This window comes from Ceratotherium simum, chromosome 13 (genome assembly GCF_057802395.1).
Source record: "Ceratotherium simum simum isolate JZ-2026a chromosome 13, ASM5780239v1, whole genome shotgun sequence".
NCBI classification, from domain to species: Eukaryota; Metazoa; Chordata; class Mammalia; order Perissodactyla; family Rhinocerotidae; genus Ceratotherium; species Ceratotherium simum.
Window position 1 is genome coordinate 66,187,674 of NC_141912.1, and position 23,608 is coordinate 66,211,281.

Below are 23,608 nucleotides of genomic sequence, written 5' to 3' on the forward strand. Positions count from 1 at the left end.
GCACTGTATATTCAAATCACATCTGGTTGAATGTTTGGCTCATTTACATCCATTTTGACCCATTCACTTAGTCCAAAAATATCAGACTTGACAGTCTCAGAACTGTCTGAATGAACTATAAACTGGAACAACTCACGTCTTCTATAAGACCTGGTGGACGACAGGAAGAGAGAGAAAGGGGTGATGGGATAAGATGGCTGCATGCCCAGTAAGCAGAGATGGTTATGGACAGCAATAAGCATTTAATATTAGAAGATCATTCTTACCTTGAAGGTGGAAACTGAAAGATGTCAACCCACATTCCTGAGCGGAGGGCAGCTGCTCTTCCTACCTGAGCTTTCAGAGGTTAGTTTGTGCTTGAAGTTACCCAGACTTCATCAAGTCTCAGTCCTATGTCAGGAAAAAATCATTTTTGAGCCTGGAACAAATCTATCCCAATTTGTTTCCATACAAATTGTACTCAGTGGTATATTGCTAATGTTAAGGTTACTATTTTAAAACCCAAGATAGAGAACAAATAGACAGAAGGGCATGTTAGGGATTTGTTCCATTTACAAGGTTTCCATTTGGGTAGCAAGTGGGCTTTTATCCTCATGCATGCCTTTGATAACAATAAATGATTTGAGCCCAGGGTCTCAGGCACAGCTGGCTTTTAGGTTCACATACAGAACGATAACTAGGAATTTTAGATTAAAAATACAAATCTGATTTTTAGACTTGGGAACATGAAAAACTGGATCTACTGCATGACCAATGATATATATTATGAATAAAGCAAGCATTATGAATGCAGTAAAAAGATTTCTGTCATAACCAGGCCAAGAATCCAAAATGTTAGGTTTACATCCCCCAAATCTCTGAAATATAAATTCAGTCATTGCTAATGAGTTTCTAAATAGCGCAAAGAAACTCAAATAACCCTTTGTTATTATAAAGGCCAAAGCTGATTACTATCTTGATTTTAAAACTGTTTGAGCAGTGAACAATTGATCAGAGTTGAGTAACTAGAGTACATCTGAGTAGATGAAAAATGTCAGTGCTTTCAAACATCCTCAGTCTTTTTCTCTCCAGCCTTATTGAAATATAATTGACATATAACATGTGGAAGTGTAAGGTGTACAACATGATGGGGTGACATACTTACATATTGCTAAATGATCACCACAATAAGGTAAGCTAACACATCCCTCACCTCACATAATTACCATTTTTTGTGTGTATGGTGAGGACTTTTAAGATCTACTCTCTCAGCAACTTTCAAGTATACGCTACAGTATTGTTACCTATGGTTACCATGCTATGCATTAGATCCTCAGACTTGATCGTCTTATGACTCAAAGTTTGAACCCTTTGACCATCTTCATCCATTGCCCGACCCTTGCCCCTGGCAACCACCAATCTACTCTCTGTTTCTATGAGTAATAATCCACATATTAGGGATATCACACAGTATTTGTTTTTCTCTGCCTGACTGTCTCACTTAGCATAATGCCCTCAAGGTCTGTCCATGTTATCTCAAATGGCAGATTTCCTTCTTTCTCATGGCTGAATAATATTCCATTGTATATATATATCACACTTTCTTTATCCATTCATCCATCCATCGATGGGCACTTAGGTTGTTTCCATGTCTTGGCTGTTGGGAATGATGTTGCAATGAACATGGGAGTGGAGATATCTGTTTGAGATATTGTTTTCATTTCCTTTGGATATACACCCAAAAGTGGGATTGCTGGATCATATGGTATTTCTATTTTTAATTATTTGAGGAACCTCCATACTGTTTTCCATAGTGGCCTCACCAATTTACATTCCCATGAGCAGTGTATGAGGGTTACCTTTTCATCACATCCTCACCAACACTTGTTGTCTCTTGTCTTTTTGGTAATAACCATTCTACAGGTGTGAGGTGATATCACATTGTGGTTTTGATTTGCATTTCCCTGATGATGAGCGATGTTGAGCAGCTTTTCATGTGCCTGTTGGCCATCTGTATATCTTCTTTCATCCCTCAGTCTTGAATACCTTTGGATTTAGCAAAGTAGAAACCAGCCCCTCTATGCAAATGAGCCCTTTGTTTTGAACAATGTAGTAAATACTGCAGTTGGATGTTCTCAGAAAACCTTGGTACACGGCTTTCCATAGGGAGAGTGTTTGCTTATCCTCCTATTTTTGTGCTATAGTGATAAATCATCAAGGTATATGTTTTAAACCAAAGTGTAGTCTTAAAACCTGCCTAGAAATATGCAGGCTTGGAGGAGGATTGGCAATAGATGTTAGCTCAGAGCTGGTCTTCCTCAGCAAAAAGAGGAGGATTAGCATGGATGTTAGCTCAGGGCTGATCTTCCTCACAAAAAAAAAAAAATATATATATATATATATATATATATATGCAGGCTTTGTTGTGGGTCTAAGATTTTACTGATGTTTTTCTTCTTCACCAATGTTTTCTCTAAAAACTGTTTTATTTGGACAAAAAAATTTAAGTATAGGCTTTATTTTTCTTCTTATTTAGTAATTAATAAATTAGAGAAGTATGCATATTTTAATTCTTTTTCACAGTGAGTTAACATATATATCATAAAATTTCAATCATTTGTAGGATATTGGAAAAAGCCAAGAGAAATCTTAACGATTTAGGAAATCTCTTATTTATTATCTTTTATCATGTATTTGAGGTAGTTAATCTGATTTCAAAGTCTGTCTATCCTCTGAACATCCAATCAAACAGAATTCATACAACACAATTCTGACTAGTAGTGTTTTTACTTCCCAAGATGGAACCTATCTAAAGAATTGTCATCCAAATAGTAATAGGAATGGCTTTTAAAATGTTTGTAAAAATTTATAATAAAGCCACTTTTGTACACTTTTGGTCACAAATCACCAGAGGAGTAAATTTTAGAAGAATTATATATAAATCATACATCCTAATTGTATTTTTTCTATCCCATTTGTTTTATTTTTTTAACATTTTAAAAGATGTTCCTATATTTTAACTCTAATTCTATTTCTGTGCAAATCAAAGGCACCCACGCTTCCCACAGGGAGCACACTAGCCTCTAGACAAACTTCCAGGAAGCTCTTAGTGGAGCACTTTCCTCCTGTTCCCCGAGGGCACCAGCTTATCAGGGGCCGGCCGCTGCTCTGGACGGGGTCTGGCTCACCACCTGGGCCCTTTGGAGTCTCCAGCTTTCAGTGCACACCCAGGGTAGGCTCTCTTCCTTTCATCAGAACCGCCCTCCCCAGTCTACTTGAAATCTGTAACTCACTGGCCTGGGCTACAAGCCAGACGGGTACCTGTGTTAATCTGCTCTTTTGTTCTTGTCGGCTGTGTGAGCTGCGAGTTCATGCTGTGCACCAGGTGCCCTGCTTTCTCTCCACAGACGCAGTGGAGCACAGAGGCAAGGGTGTGAGGAGAGCCTGGAGCCAGGCACAAGAGTTCAGGTTCCACTCCTACGACTTCGTAGCTGTGACTTTGGGAGATCATGTCCCTGTGTGGACAGTCATATACCCTACTTCCTAAAGTTGTTGTGAGGATTGAATTTGAGTGCTTAGAACTGGGCCCAGCCAGAGAAGCCACAAATATCATCATCACCGGCTCTTCCACACGTAACGGGGGCCTAACCGTCAGACAGAAGCACAGGTGAACCTGAACCCTAGACTATTTGAAAATGCTACATTGGAGAAAAATCATACTTTTCTAATAGAAAACAAGTATCTTTGCAAGAGTTTTCTCAGGACAAACACTTACTTCTGGCAGCTTTCTGCACAAACGTGTCCATCTAACAAAAGGAGACTCAAGGGCACGTGTTCAGCGTGCAGTGTGTTCACAGCAGCCACTTATTTTGGGTGACTAATGAAACTGGTTCTTATTGTTGTAGTTTTTTGGTAAATGTGTCTGATGACAGCACTCATGGCTCTGTGAGCTCTTCTCTGGGTGTCTGCACCTGCTGAGTGGAGCTCTAGGCAGCACAGCTCCTTGTCTGATGGACTTGCTTGCTCTGCTTCGTTCCCAAGAACATGATATGAAGTTGTGCGCCCAAATACCAGGGTCAATTAAAAGCTTGTGTTAATTTTCTATGTTTTGTAAATTCTTCAAAACTGGAAGGGAGCTAGCATTTTTTAAGTAACTTTCATTTATGACTCATTGATTTCTTATTAAAACAAACAAAAAAGCTTGCAGTATTACTCCCATTTTACTGAATGGCTAATTAAGTTGCAAGATCACTCACCAAGGATGAGACAGATCCAAGATTCCCTGCCAGGCCTGGCTGACTAGGAACCTGGGCTGTCTTCAAGTCATCCACAGCCTCACGTTCTCTAGCTTCTCAGTCAAGACTCACAGGTCTACAGGGTGCATTTGCTGCTGCTCCACGAAACACTAATGCCTGAGGCTTCGTGTGGTTCCGTATAAGCCCAGTGACCCCTACAGCCCTTTCTCTTATTATGTTTCTTTTTTCATACACAGTCCACTCACAAAGTTATCTCAATTGGGTATATCAATTCAGACCACCAGAAGTTCTTTGCATCAAGAATTCTAAGTACTATGTTGTAAATAGTCAACAGCCTGATCCGTGGGGTAAACAGTCCCGCATAAAGGGGCGCCTTCTGCTTCTAGCTCCCTTTGCTCAGGTGAGCATCATGCTGTTGAGGGCACTCTCCCAGTCCCAGGTTAGACTATCATGGAAGGGTTTGTTCTGGTTTGTTTTGGTTTCACTAGCCTGAGGTTGTATATTTTAGCATTTCATATCCCACCTTCTTAAGAACAATGCTGTTTGGAGTGCATTTCCTCTCAATTGGATAATTTCTTGCCTTCCAGATTAATTTTAAAGTATTCATTTTAGGCCTTTAATGTAGACTGTTCAATACATTGAAAATAGCAAACCTTTTCACTTAATAAAAGTAATGTATATTGAGAAATTTTCATTGAAGGTGGTCATCTAAAATTGCGCACCCATAAGAGTAAAGGGAATGCAATTATCAATTTTAGCAAGATAGAGAATGTCTCAGTGAATGTGCGCCTCTGCCCTTCTGCCGTGTCAGGAAGACTCCAAAACACACGTGGATTATGCTAAGCATCCGGACAAGTACTCAAACGCGTGGTCACATATCCAGATTTTCCCAAACATCTGGGTGTTGACACCTTCTGGACAGAGCACATGCGTGTTTGCTGGTTTTGCTTCATGTAGCAAAGCAAACATGAGTTTGCTGTTTCTTTGCACAACAAATCAGTTCCTGAAATGTGTGCAAATCCGATTTAGGCAGATCTAATTCTATCTTAAATGCACTAGTGGAACTTACTGTTTAAAGAAAATCTGTAGTGAATCCCATTGTCAAGTGAAGAGTTCTCTTGAAAAGCTAATAACAATTACATAATTAATCTGTTACATGTTTGTTTCCTTTTTCTAATGTGGGTGCATGTGGGTTTTTTCTTAATTGCTCTATAACTCTCCATTATATACATCATATAACATGGTATTGAAGAATTAAAGATGTTGCCGTTTCCCATCTGTCAGTATTAGCAGAGAGGGGAAAAAATCAGCCACAAACACATTTACCACTCCTTATGAAGTAGAAAGGTTAGCACATAAAATTATACGGGCTTGGTATAGAAGATTACTTTATGTCTTTACATTTAAAGCTCTGGCATTAGACAGTGTAAGAAAGGATAACAGAGTGTAAGGATAAGAATTCATTCGAGGACATTAAATCTTATTGTGTAATGGAAGTGACAAAGTATGCGATATTAAGCAATCAGATACCAGGAATGAGTGGTGCTCCTTTATGGTTACCACATCCCTGTAATTTACTGCAGAAAGCTCTCAGAATATCCCAACAAACATTGAAAACTGCAATTATTTTTCTTTGCTTGTCTTTCATCAAGGAAAATGCAAATAAAATCTAAAATGATTCATGGAGACTAACGACCCTCATCAATCTGCTATGACTGAAAAGAAAAAGCAGGAGTAATTTAACACCTACGCTGAATCTTAACTGAGGGATGATAATAGAGTAAGTAAGGTGCCCTGTGAGAAGCAGCTCAGATATTAGAGGAAAGAGCTGTTCAAGTTAAAGGCCATGAAACTGTGCCTGAAAAAGATCATGTCTCTACCTACAATTGAGGAAGGAGTGAACATCCCACATTTCTGATGTCTAACCAGGGGGTCCAGTCTGGACCCCAGAGCCACTCTGCACAGTTGTGGACATCCTTAGAGCTATCCATGAGCCACGCAACAGGTCCACATGATCTGGTCTCCTATGTCCTCTGAGCTCCATGAAAGCATATTCAACTGAGAGAAAAAGAGAGAAACAGGTGGTATGGTAAATATCAAAGTTTGCTGGAAAATAATTGAGTCTGTGCTGGGTGGGAACAGAAGGAAGAACACCCTCCCCTTACTCTCCTTCCAGGCTTAAGTCATTTCCACCATCTGAAATCTGGAGCAACCACCTCCTTCTTCCTGGAACAAAGCGTGTCTTCCTTTGACTTCCCTCAGCACTGGCTACTTGCCATTGCGTCTCCTCCCTGTTTGGTTTATTCAACAATGTTTGTGCAGCACCCAGTGTGGGCGAGACTCTCTTTGGCAGCTGAGGATACAGCAATGAACACAACAGGCAGAATCTCTGTCCTCATGGAACTCACATTTTTGTGGGGAAGACATACAGTAAACAAATTAGCAAATCAATACATTAGGTGCTATAAGTTAGAGTAAAGCAGGAAAAAGGAATAGACAAGGGAGGAGTGTGTGGACAGAACATTTAGAGAAGTCCACTGGGAAGGGGATTCCGAGTATCAGAGCAGAGACTTCAGTGAAGTGTGGCAACAAGTGAAGCAGAGATTGGGGCAAAGAACTTTCTAGGCAGATGGAGCTTGGGGGATACAAGCCCTGGGCAGGGCGTACCTGCAGAGCCAAGGACGGGCAAGAAGACCAGAACAGCAGAAGGAGAGTGAGCCAGTGGATGGAGGAAAACAAGGCACCAATTGGACTGAAATTTCTTGAGAATGGATCCAATGCTGATTCAGCACAGCACTTACTACGGTGGCATCAGGTGGCAAATTGTTAGTAAATACTTGATGAGAGAAGACGGCCAGTTGTTTAACTGCACATTAAAATTGAAATTTCCACAGTATCGTGTATATGGCACCAAAATTAAAACAAGATACAGGACCTGACTTTAGAATAGACTGAAGCAGGGAGTCATAGGATGGAAGCAGTTTAGGAAGCAGCTGAAGTCCTTCATGTAAAAGGTGATGAGGCCTAAACAGAGCAGAGCGTGAACCGCGGAGGGGTGGACCGGAGCAATACAGACAGCGGTGAAATCAAAACTGTAGATCCTGTGCGATTGGTCTGCGCCTCACGGAAAGTCTGCGGAGGGATTTCTCCTCAGACTTGAGGTGTTCTGCACCTTGCATATTCCATGTCTCCAAATTGCTGCCTCCTGCCTGGTTTCAGAGGCCGTTTGCGTCTGTGGTTCTTGCTTGCCCTCGGCCTCCTCACCGCCTCTCTGAGTGATATCCACGTCTCGCTTTGACCTATGTGTCCCAGCTCTGGAATTCCCAGCTGCTCTCTGATCTTGTGGATTTCCATAGATTTCCCTGGCTCCTGCCTGCTCTCTCTCCTAACTTCGCCAGGCCCAGTCCCTTAATTCCCTGTGGTTTACCACCAATATTTGTGACCTGCTTCCTACTCCCAGCTCTGTGCCAGGGCCTGGAGTCCTAAATACAAATGAGATGTTGCCCAGCCCAGGAAGCATATCCACAGCATGCTTTTGTCTACAACCTCTCACTGACTCTAGAAAAAATAAAAAGCCCTGAAATCATGGGTTTTAAGAGAAAAGTGGTGAAATTAGGAGATGAAAGATAAACAGGTCAATTTATCCTTTTTAAAAATTCATACATTAAGACATGCACGTGAGAGGATAGACCTATCTCAAGTCATCTGTTTCTTATGAAAATCACTAATAAGATTACCAGAAACTATTTTCAATATAGGTTACTACCAATCAGGCTCAGGTATTGAATATTGGTTGTTACCATGCAAAGCCAGAGGCTGGAAGCAACGGGGTGGGTCCTCTGTTCCCAGGTGGGCAGACATCAGGGGTCACAATTAAGGGGAAAAGACACATCGTGCTTCTGCAAAGAAGATTAGAGAAACATTTTCCAAGCTGTAAATGCAACTAGACAAACACATTATAGGCTGGATTCAATGAAAATCCTGCAGACCCAGCTTCCTCCCTGCTGTGAATCACAATGAACCCACAGAACATTACTGGGAAATGGAGACTAGGAAAGAGACTGTGTGTGGGGACAGGCCCTCCAGCCACGGCTGCTGAAGACCAACTGAGGGAGACCGCATAATGGAAAACCAGGAAAGCCCTCCTCATGGAAGAACGCTGAGGAACAGCCTGAACAGAAATGCAAACCTGGAGCGGACCACCCTGGGCGAGGCCTGGAGAGGCAAGTGAGGCAGCACCACCCCAGGTGTGCCGGCGGGGGCAGGGAGGGCTCACTCTGATTCGCACTCCCCATCCCTGACTCTCTTGAACATTAGCTTTTAAAATCAGGTGAAATCAAGTACAAAGCAACATCAAGTGCAACCTTAAAAGAAAGAGAATCAGGGCTGCCTTGCGGAGGCGCAGGGTGGTGGGCCTCCCTGCCTCTGGCTTCGTGATGGTGGTGACTGGGGACCTGTGAGCTGACGCAGCTGTGAGTTTGGGGGGTTTCTTCCCCGGGTGGCCAGCCTGTCTGCTCATCTCCAGCAGGCTCCTTCCCAGCTCGCCATCTGTTTTGACCTGTGGTCCATGGCGATGGAGACCTGCACCTCGGGGTCAGTGCAGCCAGGCAGGGAGAGTGTTCAACCGACTGAGGCAAGTGAGCTGTGTGCCCAGGGTGGGAGCTTGTCTGTCCGCCAGTCCACAAGAGAGCTACGGAAAGCTCTCGGTGGGGGTCAGAATTGGGAAGCATCAGGTTGTTCAGAGGTCCCACGCTGTGCGGACAGGAGCTCCTGGAATCCCCTCTGTAGACTAGAGGATGTTTTCTTACCTTGAGCTGCTCATTGATTGGTTCATTTATTTGTTTGCTCCTCAGATATTCACTAAGCTCCTACCAGGTATGTGTGAGCCGAAGCCCTGCACACATTACACACCAGCTGTGCACGGACTCACTCATATGGTCACCACCCCAGCTGTGATGGTTCTTTAAAATCATTTTCCTAGTTAAATCAGGTGGAGAATTTTGAGCAGTGTGCATACGCAGCCTTCTCTCACCTCACGTTTCCATAACGCAAATTACCCCACATGCGACTGTAGATAGGGTAATGTGGAAGTTAAAGATGGTTTTTCCTAAATACTAGCAGCGGAGTGTAGAGCACGTCAGCCTGGGTGGACCCAGCAGGCGTGAGGAGTGCAGTTCTGCCCATGGCCAGCTTCTTGACTGGACGCTTGCTCTACCTTAGAAGCACTTCCAAGCCAATTCCCCCTAGACTGTAAAGACGCAAACATAAGGTGATAAATGGAAGCCGTCCATCTTTAGTCACCATGTGTAGTGCAGAGCCTGCATCTCTCTCTCTGCCCATGACACGTTCTCTGGGCCCTCGTCTCTGTAACCCAGCAGCCTGCACGTCCCCCTGATGTCCCTGACATCAAGCCATCTTGACGCTGGTGTGGATGAAGACAGGATGACCCAGCATCCTGTCAGAATTTCATGTGTCTTGTTAACTCTACCAGAATCTTACTGGGATTACTGTTTTGTTAGATCTCTGTTTATGAACTTCCTTAGGTTTAGCATGATTTGCCCTAACTCTGCGTTTATTGCACTGCGGCTGGAGAGCCAGTCTGTGGGAGGGTACGAGCTCTTCCTTTCTGCCTAAGCGGAGCACACGTTGTGTTCTGCTTGCCAAGGTGGCCTTCCCAGGTGAACGGCATCAGTGGCACAAGGTAGGGGGTTGTCCTTATGTCAAATAAATCGAAAGGAGGAAACCTATATGTTTATTAGATGAGGGTTTAGAGTATTCTTCATCCAAACTTTTCTTCTCTCCCCATCATCGAGCTATGTTAAAGAAAATCTTTGTTTTACAAACCTATTCATCAAAAGTTCAAATTTTAAAAATTAGCCTAAATTTTAATAAAGGAAACTTGTACACAGTTGAGACAGAAAAATAATGTTATATGGTGCTGCAGGTAGAAGCAAATTTTAAGACTGTTACAAAAGAGCAAATCGGGAATATTTTATTTGATATATGATAATTTGTTTTAATAATTGTAAACTTCATTTTTCACTTTATTTAACTCTAAGTATTTTGACATTTCAGTATGTAAAACCTGTAACATTTGTATTATTCTTTCTTCTCCTGTTGTTAACTTAAAGGAAAATTCCAAACAATTTTCAGGATTAAAAGATCCAATTCCTTCCCTTTCCACACACAGGCTTCTCACATGTGTCTTGCCTTTCCTGTATCTCTAGGTTCTTTCTGCACCAATTTCCGTTAAAGGTGCCCACACAGGCAGCGATGCATATGTGAGTACCTGTGTGCCCACGTGTGCCCACACACTCACAGTTACACTCTACACTACTACAATACTAAACCATTCATGTTTTCCATGCACACTGCCTCTGTGCCTTTATTAATGATGTTTCTTCTATTTGAAAAGCCCAGTTCTGCCACTTCTCTTCACCACCGTGGTAATTCCTATTTATGTTTTAACTCTCAGCTCGTGTCCTCTCTTCCTAGAAGTGTTCCCTGGCTCTCCAGGAGTCCTTGTAGTTTCTGCCTCTGTGTTCTGGGGTCCAGCAAAGCTCAGAGGGAGGAGTCTGTAACAGTGTTCATCGCACTCCGGTATGGTTGTTGGTTTCCAAACATATATTTCACTTCTGCTAGACTGAAAACTTCACAGGGACAGGGGCTGCGTGTCTGTGGTCTTTGTATTTCCTTGTATGCACCCCAGTGCCTCGCAGGCAGGGCCTGCTCAATACAGCTGTGAGAACTAGGGGACTCCACCGTCTAGGCTGAGGGGGTCGCACTGGCTCTCCACACGTGATGCTGTCTTGTTGTCTCTGCACCGTCTGTCACAAGTTGATATTTTCTTGCTTATTTGTGACTCTTTTTCATTGTTGGTTTCTGTCATCTAAATACAAGCTCCTTAAAAATGGGGTTTGTTGTTTTGTTCTTCACTTTTGCTCCAATACCTGAAACAGAACAGGTGCTCAATGCCTGGAACAGAAGAGGTGCAGGTGAAACTATCAACTGTGTGACATGAATGAGAGACCCAGATTTTGCTCTCCTCTACTAGTAGTAAGCTTTTTAATAAATTAGTATATAAGTTCAGTGCCTCCATGTAGACAGTAAAACACTCTGGTTCCAATTAATCTTTTAATTTTAGCAGTGTGAAATTCCAAAGCCAATTTTCACTCATTTGGAAGAGGTATAGAGGCAAGTATAATCAATCAGAGTAGAATACAAGCCTCAAAAATCTAAGTGAAATGATTATTTGCTAACCTTTATCCCTTTTTCTCACTCATCCTCATTCTTTGCTGAGTTTCATTTACCCTTCTGAATCTTGGATAATCAAGTATTTATGTTATTAAAGCAAATACTCTTACCTAATACCAAAGCATGTGGATCATCAACGTTAGAGACTAGTAGTATAACCTGAGTCTGTAGCCAGCATTAAAAATGAATAGGATCATAGAACTAGAGAGAAATACTTCCAGGACCTGGCCAGTTACTCAGCACTAATGTATTTTAATTAAAAAGTCATTTAGTAATGACTGAGTCATTCACTAATGGTCTCTAGAGGCAAAAGACATAGGGGACTAATGTGTCCAAACAGCTTCCTATGACAGGATTTTAGATCCACTGAGCTAATCAGACCACCACCCTCAGACCCTCTGTGATACATTATTAATATTTCACTTTGACACATATTTTGCCTTCAACCATGCATTAAACAAGCATTTCTTTAGTACCTATTATGTTCTAGGCTCTATGCCCTAGCCTCCTCCATAATCTTATTTGGATTATTCTAGCTTTTCCTGTTTTTAACCTAAAGTAAAATTCCAAATAATTTTCAGAATTAAAAGATCCGAGTCCTTACCTTGAGAGAGAGAACCAAAAGTGAGAGAGAGAACCAAAAGTGTGTAGAATTACAGATGATGTGATCCATAAATATGATGGTATATTAGAAATGAGGAAAAAGAACAATGGGTGACAGCAGAGCACGTGATTAATTCTCCATGGCAAATTAGGTGGGGACATTTGAGATGAGTCTAGCGTTACAAAGGTCTGGATCAGTCTGGCTAGATTTTAGGAGGGTCGGATAGACAAAGGATCAAGGAAGGATGGAACCAGACAGAGAAGAAACCTCAATAAAGTCATTTGCATTTTATGATGGAAATGAAAAGGAGGTCATTAAGTAAAACAATAAACCAATCAAATTTGGTTTTGAGGAAGACAATTCTGATTACTCTTTGGAGGAGACCTGGAAGGGAGAAGGAGCAGTGGAGGACAGGATCAAGTGGAGGCTAATGCCGTGTCCTGAGCCACAGGATGAACATCTGGACTAAAACAGAGTAGAGAGGATAGAGAGGAAGGCTGAATTCAGGGGACATGTCTGAGGCCAAGCCAACAAGGGATGATATTTGATGTGAGAGCCTGGAAGTGAGGATTCGTGTGCTTCTGAATTTAAGGTGTGGTCAAATAATACTGGTCAAATACAGGAGCAGCAAATATCAAAAAAAGAGTTTAATCACTGGCACAAGCATCTGGATCATCAGGATAGAATGATTTCAAAGGAAAATAATTATTGAAAGAAAAAGCTTTAGGTTACCTGCATATGTGCTCTTCCCTTGATATGTCATCAAATGATAGCTGGAGATTAAAAAAAAAATCAGTTTGAGATTTTCAGCAGATGAGAGCAGGAAAGCCAAAGGGGAGAAGGATTAATTTCTTGGGAAAATCTCCAAGAAAAATCCATCTGAAATGAGGGATTACTCTTTCTCTTGACTCAGTAATATTCAGAAATATAGAGAGATGAAAAAAATCTCAACATGATTTGACCCTAGACAGAACCAGAATTCATTTTATGTTTCCGTAGACAGCCAAGAAGTGTTTTCTTAAATTATAAGATGGAAGCTTCTAACCACTGCGGTGATGAGCCACTTTTTATAAGACTGACATTTCAGATGAACAAAAACATTATTCTAGTAAGTTCTCTTTCCAACAGACAAAAAATATCACTAAAGCCAGTTAAATAAAAAACTAAAACTTCTGCGAATCAGGTCATAGCCTGAGGATACTAAGATGCTACGAGCACTCAGCGTGACCAGTGGCCGTCCACGCCCTCCTTCACACTGCGCAGTGGTCTCCACACCCTCCTTCACACTGCCCAGTGGTTGTCCACGCCCTCCTTCACAGCCCAGTGGTCGTCTACGCCCTCCTTCACACAGCCCAGTGGCCATCCACATCCTCCTTCACACAGCTCAGTGGTCATTCACGCCCTCCTTCACACTGCCCAGCGGTCATCAATGCCCTCCTTCACACAACCCAGTGGCCATCGACGTCCTCCTTCACACGGCCCTGTGGTCATCAATGCCCTCCTTCACACGGCCCTGTGGTCGTCTACACCCTCCTTCACTTAGCCCAGTGGCCATCCATGCCCTCCTTCACACTGCCCAGCGGTCATCAACGCCCTCCTTCACACAGCCAGTGGCCATCCACGCCCTCCTTCACACAGCCCAGTGGCCATCGACGTCCTCCTTCACTCGGCCTTGTGGTCGTCGACGCCCTCCTTCACACAGCCCAGTGGCCATCCATGCCCTCCTTCACACTGCTTAGTGGTCGTCCACGCCCTCTTTGACACAGACCAGTGGCCATCCACGCCCTCCTTCACACAGCCCAGTGGCCATTGACGTCCTCCTTCACACGGCCCCATGGTCGTCCACGCCCTCCTTCACACAGCCCAGTGGCCATCCACATCCTCCTTCACACAGCTCAGTGGTCATTCACGCCCTCCTTCACACTGCCCAGCGGTCATCAATGCCCTCCTTCACACAACCCAGTGGCCATCGACGTCCTCCTTCACACGGCCCTGTGGTCATCAATGCCCTCCTTCACACGGCCCTGTGGTCGTCTACACCCTCCTTCACTTAGCCCAGTGGCCATCCATGCCCTCCTTCACACTGCCCAGCGGTCATCAACGCCCTCCTTCACACAGCCCAGTGGCCATCCACGCCCTCCTTCACACAGCCCAGTGGCCATCGACGTCCTCCTTCACTCGGCCTTGTGGTCGTCGACGCCCTCCTTCACACAGCCCAGTGGCCATCCATGCCCTCCTTCACACTGCTTAGTGGTCGTCCACGCCCTCTTTGACACAGACCAGTGGCCATCCACGCCCTCCTTCACACAGCCCAGTGGCCATTGACGTCCTCCTTCACACGGCCCCATGGTCGTCCACGCCCTCCTTCACACAGCCCAGTGGCCGTCCACGCCCTCCTTCACACTGCCCAGTGGTCTCCACGCCCTCCTTCACACAGACCAGTGGCCGTCCACACCCTCCTTCACACAGCCCAGTGGCCGTCCACACCCTCCTTCACACCCCAGTGGCCATCCATACCCTCCTTCACACAGCCCAGTGGTCGTCCACACCCTCCTTCACACCCCAGTGGCCATCCACACCCTCCTTCACACAGCCCAGTGGTCATCCACGCCCTCCTTCACACTGCCCAGTGGTCATCCACGCCCTCCTTCTCACAGACCAGTGGCCGTCCACGCCCTCCTTCGCACAGCCCTGTGGTCGTCCACGCCCTCCTTCACACAGCCCTGTGGTCGTCCACGCCCTCCTTCGCACAGACCAGTGGTCATCCATTCCCTCCTTCGAACAGTTTGGCACTGCTTATGACAATCTCCTCAACACTCAAAAGTTTCATTATTTAAGTAAAAGTATCATTTATGAGCCATATGCTTTCTTACCATCTTGAACACTCAACATTTGGTTGAGTGAAGGGAAGATAGCACTGTTTTATCCCTAACCTCTGATTATAGTCTCACTTTACTTTTATATATCAGAACATTTGACACGTTTTTATTTTTAAGTTTGTGGGATATAAAGTCCTACAATTTGTCTTATCCACTTCTTCACAGAAATTCTTCTTGCTGATAATCTAGAGGGTCAATATGTTGCAACAGTTTTGGTAAAATTGCCATCTTTTTCTCCAAATGTGATAAATGTCTGGTTCAGAAGTCTCTGGGATAGAATGAAGATAGTGAGACTCAGATCACTTCACTTTCTCTGACGGTGAAAGTGGGGACAGAGACGTTACCTTTCCCTGTTTTCTGACTTTCAGGTTGCATGTATAGTCACTGTGCTTCCCTGGAAGGAAAACATGCTTATTAGGTGTCCAGGGCTTGTCTCAGAGAGAGAGAGACGCAAGCAGGCCCACCCACTGGGGCAGGTCCCAAGAGAGACACCAACGCATCAGAACAGAACACCAAGTGCAGAGTGAGGGACTGGAGACAGGCCTGTGGGAGTTGGTCTCAAAGCCCTAGGATCAGCGATAGACCCTTCCTTCTGACCCTCGTTGTCAGGCTTCTGCTAGTCTGGGGCTTCTCTCAGCCATCACAGGGCCAGGAGCTACCTGTGGGAAAGACTAACACAAACCTGCATACTATTTATGCAGCTAGCTTAGGCTTGTTGCAATGATTATCTCAATGTTTGGGAAACATTTAAGATGACTGAAAGGGGGTAATTAGAATTTGGGATGAGGCATATTTCTTACCAATTTCCCAAGGAGTTGATACTTAGGGAATCTCTGCTAAGAAATTGTTGCCAAATAAAGATCCTGCTGGGTTTTCTTTAATTAATGAGATGGCTTGGTTGTAATTATTCCATTAATTGTTTAAGTGCAAATAAGTGCCATTAAGGATCTTGGAAACTGTTTCCTCTTAAATATGTTAAACCTTCCCCCTTATCCCCTCATTTCTGTTCTCAATTTGCCTAGTAAATCTTTTAATCAATGGTACAAAAGTAAGTGTTACCCAGACTTGAGCAGAATTATCACAAATTCTGAATTGGGGAAGTCTGAGTGGAAGTAATGCATCTATCTGTGCTCTTGGAGAAGACAAGATTCCACTGACCTTGCATTTACTATGCAAACAAGCAGAGTAACATAATGGACGGAGTTGTAAAAATGTGAACTTCCAACAGTATAAACAATTATGCTCTCTGATAAGATACTAAATTTGGATATATAAAGCTGGTCTTTAAAAACCATACCTTCAGTGACTCTCAGATACTCTTTACTATGGGGTGGGGGATTGTGAAATCCTTGCTTTAATACAGTTCTATTCCCTGCCTACTGACATATGGGGCTGGGAGGTGGGGGAGCAGCAGGGAAGTACCCTCCAACCACACCTGCAGAGAGACTTAGGGCTTTGGCCATGACCAGAGGCTGGGATGGTCGCAGCTGCACAGTCAGGTCACCTTGAGGTGGGCCTGATGGCATCTCCTCCCTGCAGGCTCCATCCCAAGGCCATCCCTGCTTCAGCAGGAGCATCTGCCTCTGGGTTCTTGTTCCTTTTCCCTCCAGCCCAACTCCCCCCCCACCCTCTGCCCAAGTATATTACATTCAGCACACCTTGCTCCAGGACTTCTTTTGTCTAGACTCTATAAAAGGTCAACCTGACACTGCTATACCACTTTATGTCTGTTTAGGCGTCCCATGCTGCTTCCGAAATGGTAAGAAGTGCACTTGCTGCAATGCATTCTTTTCTAGACAGAGCCTCACTTCTGAATAGACAGTTACTTTTGCTCAGAGCCTACGTTTTGTTAATGTCCTGTAAAGTCAATGTATTGGTCTTTCCATGGGTTTGGTCACTAATGGTGCACAGGATGCTTTATTAGTCAGGATTGTGATCAGTCCTCTCATATATCACTACACTCCCATGGTCTCCAAATCAAGTGTCGTGTTGCCAGGTAGGAATAAGTCTACCATCAAATAAAAGAGCAGGAGGGCACAATAGGGTTTCAAGTCATTATGATAGATCAGTTTCCTCCTACACTAAGTGATTTTCCAAATCAGTCCATCACCGATCAGAGGTTTTGGGCAGACGTGCATAATGGGTGACAAGCAGGCAGTGGTGTGTTAAGAAATGTTGAGGATGTGAGCAGAGGCATTTGGTGGAAATAACATTCCAAACATTATGGGCAAATAGGAGTGATGGCTTATGTACCATAGGAGCCATCTCTGTCTGAGATAAAGGCTAGATGTAGCCAGAAAAGTTCTTTTCTCTCCAACAGGGAGGCTTCAGAAAAACAAACTGGAACCAGAACATGCTTGGTGAATAACACAGCAGAGAGATGGATTGTGCTGGGGACAAGGACTATCAAGTGCTCCCTGGGTTCAGCAGTCAGGCTGATTCTCCATTAAACCTAATGGATAAATACTCACCAAATACTCACTCGCTGTGTCTTATGCTCAGGGATCATAAAATTGGTATGCTAAAACACTTGGAAATTTCCCAAGTAGATTTTTTGTTTTTATCCTCATCTCGGTTTTTCTGGAGTCAGTAGGTATAGAAGACATTTTCATTCTTAATCTATTGTTTAATGGTTCAAATGAACAACAGGCAGAGGAGCTCATTAAATTAGTTCAATGTTACCTATAAACAGGCCCCTCATCTACTCAGTTTAAGAGTATACATGATTTATAGCATGACTGGTCTTGAATGATTTTGATGGATAACTAGAAGCAATTAGAGACATAAATAAATATCCCAGAATCATGACAGATTTCATAAAAGATACAGTGTGAAGATTCACATGGTTAATCAAATTGAAACTATTAAAATAAATGATCTTGCGTTTGACTTTTCTTTGTGATCTGAATGTTCAAAAGGGCAGAAAACTTCAAATTTTCCTTCAATTTAGAAACTGTTATTAACGGGATATTGTTACAATGCCACTAATTTACATACTTTGGGGATAGTTAGCATTTGATGATCATCAAAGATTGCGCTGAGAGCTGATATGTACTTTCTCTTTGTGGTGGTATATTCTGTTAACAGTGTCTCCTGTAGATTTTTGTTCTTAGATTTTTCTGTCTTCTTTTCTTCTGCATGAGCCTAGGTGACCAAGTCCCAACATCAGTTCTGAAAGCTTTTGTGCAAGCTCACATGCAAGTGTGTATGCCAGTGCACATGCACTGTGCACAGAGAGGTGTGTATTTATTTTCCTGTCTCTCAAAGCTCACTAGTGGATATTACTCCTGTTGCCACAGAGTACACTAACACCAGTAACACATACCATAGTAATGGAGAAAATGTACAATCTTAGGTAAAAATTGCACTTTGACGCTTATAAAGGAAAACAATCATCATGAGTAAGAGAGAAGGAAGCCAAGACTGTTTCAAATCAAAATGGCTCCTGTTCTGCCAGGAAGTCTGGAAGAAAGGCGGGGCTTTCTCCTGACTCAGCAAGGCATGGGGATTTCTCCCTGTGGCACATGCAGGTCTGCAATGCAGTCTGTGGCTTATGGGCATGGAAACAAAGCAAGAGAGAGTCTGATTTCTGCTGGACTCCACCATCACCACGCCCAGAGCATTTCCTCCTCAGAAAGCCGTGGTCCCAAAGGTTTCTATTTCTTCCTGGTTCTGCCCAGTGTTTTCACATTCTACCTGCAAGGGAGCCTCTTCCCCACTAGATAGCTCAACAGTTGAGGTTCTTAGCATTCTGCCCCTCCGTCAACACAGCTTCTGCCTCCTCCTTACTGAGTGAATCAAACACTGGCTGCTCTGCTCCGGCTTCAGGAGCCACTGTGGCTCCACCCAGAAGTTTCCTCTAAAACCCAACACATTGGAGATTCTACTTAAAACATACACAGATAAAAGGAATAAACTGCCCTTCATTTTCCTTTCCTTTCCCCAGAGTGTCTTAAGAACCTTTCTTAACCAGTGGTGAAAAATCCTATCATTCTAGCAAAGTAGTAAACAGAGAAGAGATATTGTCAGATGACCCCAAATGAAAGCAAAGTTGTTTAGTGCTATAATCATAGCAGTGAAATTGGGTAATTACTGTTACTGCTCTGCAGCTTAGTTTACTCCAAATAAGTCCACACTGACACCAAGACATCTCCTGGTGAGGCCACTCACTGTCCAGCTACAATTAGTGTCAATACTGCTGAATAGGCAGGTTAGAAAAAGATTATAGGCCAATTAACTTACTCCAATTTTTCTACTTTGAGCTAGTCCTTTTTCAGAATTTTTATCTCAATGGATTGATAAAGCAATATGCTAATTGGTTTTTGCTGAACCTGAAGTTTTGAACTGAAGGAAACTTCAGCAAACATTCAGTGAGGGCCTGCCCAGGTAGAGGAGTTACAACAACAGGTGGGCCGCTTCCCAAGGCACCGCCACTCAGACAGTACCTATCGCACATCACGTTGTGGGTTTGCTAGTGTGTGTGTTTTATTATCCCCGTAGATCACAGACTACTCCAGGGTGGTGGGTGCATCGCTCATCTTTATGTCTTGTGTGATTATAGAATCCAATATACATTTGTCAAGTGAATTCATGAAAAGCAGAACACCTGTAAATGAAGTAAGTGTTGCAGAGCAGTTAGTTATACTAAATGATGCAAAAACCCAAAAGGAAGAGGGAAGGTGCAGATTTTCTGGAAGTCAAGGGATCTCTCAGTATAAGAGCAATTTCTTTGGTCCAAGCAAGGGCAGCTGTAAGGGCAGAGACACAGCTTGCAAGTAAGAAAAATAGGAAGTTCTGAAAGTTCTCCAGGAGCGTGCCCAGTCCTGACTCCCAGTCTCTAGGTGGAAGCTGTCTGTCTTACTCAGAATGTTACAACAAAACACCCAGACTGGGGGCTTAAACAACAGATGTTGATTTCTCACAGTCCTGGAGGCTAGAAGTTCAAGATCTAGGTTCCAGCTGATCAGGTTTCTCAGTGACAGCCCTCTTCCTGGCTTGCAGACAACTGCCTTCCCACTGTGTCCCCACTTGGCAGAAAGAGAGAGAGAGAGCTGGGGTCTCTTCCTCTTCTTATAAGGACACTAATCCCATCATGGACCTCTACCTTCATGACCTGATCTAAACCCAGTCACCCCCCAAAGGCTTGCCTCCAAATACCATCACATTGGGGGTTAGGGCTTCAACATATGGATTTTGGAGGAACACAAACATCAGTCCAGAACACTATCCTAACTCTCGTCCTGTCGCAGGTGTCCACCTCAGCCCACAAGAGAAATCCCACCCACAGGAGAAGACACGATTTGCTTTATAGTTAACTTGGCTGACATGCATCGATCTCTTAAGGCCAAGGATATCTCTTGATTGAAATACACTGTTTGTTTGTTTTAAAGAATTTTATTTAAATTTTAATAAGTATTTTAAATTTTGATAAATAAGAAAAACCCATCGCCCTTACAAAGTTTCTTATTATAAAACTAATAGAATGGCCTAATTTTATTTCTAGTAGCAATGTCAATTTTAAATTGCTACACATATTGTTTGGGGGCAAGCTCATATAGTTCTTAAGAGAAGGAAAACCCTATAGGATAATGAGAAATTGACAAATTAGCAATTTGAATCAAATCAAAACTTTGTTTATTTCATTCATTTTGGAGAATCTTGGTGTTCTCATTTTGATCTGATTCAGGCCTTTCAACTTCATTTCCAAGTTGAACTGGTTTCCTTTGTGATTATTTGGCAAAATCATAGCAGAGTGACTATCTGGGTTCAGTTCAAGGTGCAGCAGACTATTCTCAATCTTTCTAGCTTGGATGTCATGATTCTGAGGTTTAGTTCTGATCCCTGCTACACGCAGAGGTGGTTGCACGCAGACACACCCGTATATAAACTTCAAACTAGTTAAGGTGTAATTTGGTTTGGAGGTGGGGATGGTGAACAACCAAAAAGAGCTCAGTGAGGCTGCTTTCTGTCCCCCATGAAAGGGAGAAGAGAACACAAGGGAAGCGCCACTGTGGCTCTACCCATGGCAGCTGGAGGGGAAGGCCTCAGCCAGGCTTTGCCCTGAGGTAGATGTGACTTTAAGAACACAAAACATGAACACAGACAGGGTTCCCTTATACCAGGTGAGCATTACAGAACTTGACAGCTGCCAGCCCGCCCCTCTGTGTCTAAATCCCTGCAAGAGGGCAGTTGTCCTCATCAGAGCACCTCACCTGGCAAGTGGATGGACGCACAGGGTGCACAGGACCATGGCCAGGCTGAGCAGTGGGGGACACCAGGACACTCCTCTGTTGTAACACTGCTCCTCTCCCAACAAGGGGACACTCACTTCCTGCCCTTGGCCCAGATGCTCCCAACCCGTGGCCCCAATGCCTAATAAAAACATGCTCCTGATTCTTCTTTGGTAACAAAGTGTGAATCAGTCATTTGGGATGGGACATTTTCAAACTACTTGCTTCCCGTGCCCCTCTGAAGAGCCTCTGGGATAAATGAATGTCGTCATGTAAGTGTGGTTAAATGAATTACTTTTCAGAGGGATACCTACATTTTAGCAAATGTGAAAAACTTGAAGGGATAAGTTATTTCTAGAGAAATTTCAGGAATCAACCAATCAAAAAGGGGAGGACCTCGGAGGCATGGTTAACCTGGTGCTCCTGAAGCGAACTCCTCAATGTTCCTAAGCCTTCCAGCCAGGGAGGCCAGCCCACTACACTAGCTTTCAAAGCCATCTCACCTGCTGTTTCCCAGGCAGGAAGGATTGATGCCCCGCACACCTTGTGAGCTCCCCATCCTCACCCACTCCCACTGCTACTCCCCTTTCTCTGCATACCCCACTCAGTGTCTGCCAATCACTTACTGAAGTTCTGCCATACTGGTACCACCACACCCAAGCAGGCATGGTTCTGAGGGTACTGATGTGTCTCCAACTCCAAGTCAAATGAGTCCCTGTGGTAAAACCATTCATTCCCTCAAATTCTCTTCCAGTGCACTAAAAGTTAATATACCTTCCCAAAAAGTAAGGAGAAATGTGAAAGCTAGCTACACGGATGGTGTCATGTGACAGCCTCTAAGTAATGGTTAGGAAGCATGTGTCTGGAATATTTTTCTACTCTTCAAAAGATTCATAAATCCAAAAGATGATTTACTTTTGTCTATTTATTTCCACCTTCTGATTTAACTGTGGAGCCATCTCTAGATCTTCATTTCATTTCCTTAACGTGTATTATTCTATAGAATTTTCCAAATTACAAAGAATTATAACTGCAACCCTTCTGACTGACGCCCTTCTTTGCAATTTATGACCCAGTTTACATCATAAATCCTTTCCCTGCAGGGATTACGTGGGGAGGCATGCTGGCCTGCTAGCCCTATGTTACTTTAAGTACGCACAAAAGGAGCAAAAATAGCTGGAAATCAATTATGTTCATATTCTGAATAAAGGCAATAGTTCCAATTTTCTATGTCTAATTAGCCACAGCTCTTCAAGAATTGGTACAAATGTCATGAGGTTTATAATGTCAGCATTTCATCTTCACAAAAATGCTACTTGATGACATAAAACCAGAAAAAACTAATGGTCACATTAGATAGCTTGTAGATTAGACAAAGGTCACTGTGTCTTAATGAACAGTGCTGTTAATTAATGAGAAAACAACTAGAAAATGAGCTGTCAAGCATTGTGAAATTGTACAAAAAAATAAAAATTCATCAATCTTACCCAGAACCACTTTGAGTAACTCAAAACCAAAATAACTTCAAGAACAGAGTTTAAATCTCGAATTACACAGCAAAGTCATGTATATCAGTGAACTCACACCACAGTTCTCTGGTGTGACAGATGAAGATTCTTCTTTAGTATCTAGAAAGGAGGGTCAATGCTACATTAGTATTCTTAACAGATAGTCTAGATAGAATCTAGCACTATCTCCACCACTGCCTTGGGTTTCTTAATTTCTATATGCATTTCCTTAGTCTTTAAGAATAGGAAAGGTGCCCTATGTTTTAGCTAAATTCTATGAGGACAAATGAGAAAGCACCAAAACTTCAAGATGGGTGATGAAAACAATAAGCATTGCCTTTGGTTCTACAGAGGGCTATGAAAGCCAAGCTTCTAGGGGCTTCCATAAGAAAAGACAGAGCCATGGTTAGTAACACTGGCTTTATATTACGGCTTTTCTCCAAGTAGGTCAAGTACTCTGATTACTATTCACTAATCTCTTTAGCAACCATTTGAGTAAATAGCCGGCATTTTATTTCAATTCAAAACAAGTGAGAGAAAAGGAACTGATTTGTCCCAAGGTATAGCAGCAAAGGCAACAGAACCTGCCTCATGGCTGGCCCAGCAAGGGTCAGAATATCCATCCCTAGTATAAATCGCTGCAACTGAGCATAACAGATGTTTGTACTTTTAATTCATTTGAAAATAAGTATACCCTATCCAAAGAGTGATTTAGAGAGCACCATTAAACCAAAACATAGTGAGATCAGATCTAGCATCTGGACTTGAAGAGGAGCACTTTTCTTCTTATGGTTTTACTCCATCATCTAGATGACAGGCAATGACTTTTTTTTAATTGAAATTTTTTTTTATATAATTGTAGATTCACATGCAGTTGTAGGAATTATACAGAGGTGTC

At 43.1% G+C, this 23,608-nt stretch overlaps 1 protein-coding gene across 1 annotated transcript in view; it reads left to right on the forward strand.

Annotated features, from left to right (window-relative positions):
* Positions 1-23,608, forward strand: part of KCNQ5 (potassium voltage-gated channel subfamily Q member 5) — a 463,497-nt gene that overhangs the window by 308,577 nt on the left and 131,312 nt on the right. The gene's annotated exons all lie outside the window — the stretch shown is intronic.